Source organism: Octopus bimaculoides, chromosome 18 (assembly GCF_001194135.2).
Source record: "Octopus bimaculoides isolate UCB-OBI-ISO-001 chromosome 18, ASM119413v2, whole genome shotgun sequence".
In the NCBI taxonomy this organism is placed as follows: Eukaryota; Metazoa; Mollusca; class Cephalopoda; order Octopoda; family Octopodidae; genus Octopus; species Octopus bimaculoides.
In genome coordinates this window covers 45,292,202-45,295,342 of record NC_068998.1, presented here as the reverse complement: position 1 = coordinate 45,295,342, position 3,141 = coordinate 45,292,202, and the positions used below count along the sequence as shown (strand labels likewise).

Below are 3,141 nucleotides of genomic sequence, written 5' to 3'. Positions count from 1 at the left end.
CAGCCTGCTCGTGAAATTAACATGCAAGTGGCTGAGCACTCCACAGACACGTGTACCCTTAACATAGTTCTCGGGGATATTCAGCGTGACACAGAGTGTGACAAGGCTGACACAACAGAAACAAGAAGTAAGAGTGAGAGAAAGTTGTGGTGAAAGAGTACAGCAGGGTTCGCCATCCCCTGCCAGAGCCTCGTGGAGCTTTAGGTGTTTTCGCTCAATAAACACTCACAACGCCCGGTCTGGGAATCGAAACCACGATTCTATGACCGCGAGTCCGCTACCCTAACCACTGGGCCATTGCGCCTCCACTTTCTGTGTATATAGCCTGTACATAAATGAGAAGTACTGTTTCCAGTGAAAAATGATGATTGACTAAATTTGAACCTGGTTGTGTGAGAGTGGCTACTAATCATTAATTTGTGCACCACACAGATAATTATAAATATACTTGCACATATGCATACATATGTTTATTGTAAAGATATATAAAAGCCAGCATGGTGACCAAATTATATTTGGGCGTATTGAATATAGACAGCTATCACAATGGAATTTAAATGTTTTGACAGTTTTATTACTCTTAGTAGTAGATCAATATTCTCTTAATGTTACACTAGAAGCTAAGGCAGTGAGTTGGCAGAACCATTAGCATGCTGGGAAAAATGCTTAGCAGCCTTTTGTCTGTGTTTATGTTCTGAGTTCAAATGCTGCCGAGGTTGACTTTAACTTTCACCCTTTCGGGGGTCAATAAGATGAGTACCAGTTGAACACTGGGGGTTGATCTAATCAACTTAGCTTCTTCCCTGAATTGCTGGCCTTGTGCAAAAATTTGAAATCGGAATTATACCAGAAGCTGATGAGAAATAAAAATATTTCATGGGAGAGCCAGGAAAAACAGGCCAAAGAATCTGAATTGAGAAACATTTCCTCTCTACTTTCTCATAGCAAATAAATGCAATCCCTATATTTTATGTAGTCAATAATATGTTCCTCAATTTTCTTGATGTCAAGGGCTAAATCATACTTAAAACACAATATGGTGTCTAACTATCATCTCAATGTCTGCCATTGTAGATTTAGCATTAGAAATTTTGTGAACTCCACTGACATCATCTGACATCATCTGACTTGGTCATAAGGTAAAATAAATAACTAAAAAAAAAAGACCTAATGATAAATTTTCGATACCAACTGCCTATCAGTTGAATGGCCTTCTTTTGGATGTTGGTGCCTGTAGCAGTGGTGTCATTCCATAAAAGATAGTAGCACTCTAATGAGGTTTTGACTGAAGTATATGCTGGCCCTAAAAGGTTTGCTGATGAAGAAACATGGTTTGGTAGGAGAGGAAATTAAAAATAAGATTTTTCCTTTATGTTGTTATATTGTAACTAGCTGTTTATATTAATTTGAATGTGTGTGTGTGTGTGTACTGACAGAGAAAGAAGGATGGAGAAAGAAACAGACAAATAGACCAAGTGTTGATTACAGGGTCCAAACCGAAAGAAAGAATTGAAATGTCACTATTGCAATCATTGTTAATCTGACAAATGTAATTAAAGTTGTCATTAATACTGACAACAGAGCAATGTAATTTATATTTTATCATTTCAGACTAACAAGGCCAACACTTCTGTGTAGAGCTGAGATATCAGGGCTGAACATGATGTATGATGTTCTGTGCATGTATGATATAACAGAAAGTAGATTCTTGGTAAGCTGAGTCTGCACACAAACACCGATTCTTAGTTTATAATACTTTCGCTTTACTTCACTTGTTAATACTCTTTGGCAATGAATGTCATGACAACTTGCATTTTCTCCTTCCAAAGAAATCTTAATCCCTAATCCTCGTGGGGAAAACTAAAGGTAATTATTCTCAGTGAACATTATAAAAGAAACAAAAGCAAATAAATTATACCATTGCAGTCTACAGAAGTAAATGTGGTTCTATGAAGTGTATTTTACCTATTTTGGATGTGATTGCTTTTACGGAAATGGCACAACTAAAAGTTGATTAAGACTTGTGGATCTAAGAAGTTTGCTTCTCATCCACATGGTTCCAGGTTCAGTATCAGTGTGTGGCACCTTGGGCAAAAGTCTTCTACTATAGCCTTGGGCAGACCAAAGCATTGTGAGAGGATGTGATAGATGGAAACTGAAAGAATCCTGTCATGTGTGTGTGTGTGTGTATATATATATATATATATATTTTAAAGACCTAAAGAGGTCTCAGGCTAGCAGTGTTTGGGGTCTGCAGATACATCATAAGGTTAAATAAACCCCCTATAAGTGAGAAACCCAGGGTATCCCCATAAACCAGCTTACCCCACTATAATATTAACTGCTCTACATCTTAGAGTGTGCTTCTCTTCCGGATTTATGTATTTCTACAAACAACCCTAAATAAATATATATATATATATATATATACACACACACTCACAGACACATACATACAAAAATACACACAGATATATAGATATATATGGGTGGGGTGTGTCTTTGTGTCTAAGTTTGTCTCCCACCATTGCTTGACAACTAGTGTCGGTATGATTATACCCCTGTAACTTAGTGGTTTGGCAAAAGAGACTGACAGAATAAGCACCAGGCTTAAGAAGAAAAAAAAAGTACTGGAATGAATTTGTTCAAATAAAATACTTGAAGGCATTGCTCCAGGATGGCCTGAATATGATAACTGAAACTAGATAAAAGATATCAATATTGTTTTATGTTTTCAATGTGAAAACTTAAAGCGTTCATTTTTGTGACCCCTTTAGACATGATGAAGATGAATAAATGATTCTACTATTAGGAGTCATGTTACTGAAGGGCTGTTTCTATGTCCCTTTGCAGCATTCCTTGCAATAGCATTTGTTCTTTGTTCTTTTATTTGTTTCAGTCATTTGACTGCGGCCATGCTGGAGCACGGCCTCTAGTTGAACAAATCGACCCCAGGACTTATTCTTTGTAAGCCTAGTACTTATTCAATCAGTCTCTTTTGCCAAACCGCTAAGTTACGGGGACCTAAACACACCAGCATCGGTTGTCAAGCCGCTAAGTTACGGGGATGTGAAGACACATTGGTTGTCAAGTGATGGTGGGGGGACAATCACACACACACACACACACACACACACATAT

The 3,141-nt window shown here is 37.6% G+C and overlaps 1 protein-coding gene and 1 long non-coding RNA gene across 9 annotated transcripts in view; one reads left to right on the top strand and one right to left on the bottom strand.

The window, feature by feature from the left end:
• The window catches only part of LOC106874003 (Kv channel-interacting protein 4), a 479,441-nt gene that overhangs the window by 185,784 nt on the left and 290,516 nt on the right, over positions 1-3,141 (bottom strand). The window lies entirely within an intron of this gene.
• Positions 1-3,141, top strand: part of LOC106874005 (uncharacterized) — a 38,371-nt gene that overhangs the window by 4,452 nt on the left and 30,778 nt on the right. The window contains exon 2 of the long non-coding RNA XR_001409951.2: positions 1,612-1,711. This is a non-coding gene — a long non-coding RNA (uncharacterized LOC106874005). The remainder of the gene's footprint in view (positions 1-1,611; positions 1,712-3,141) is intronic.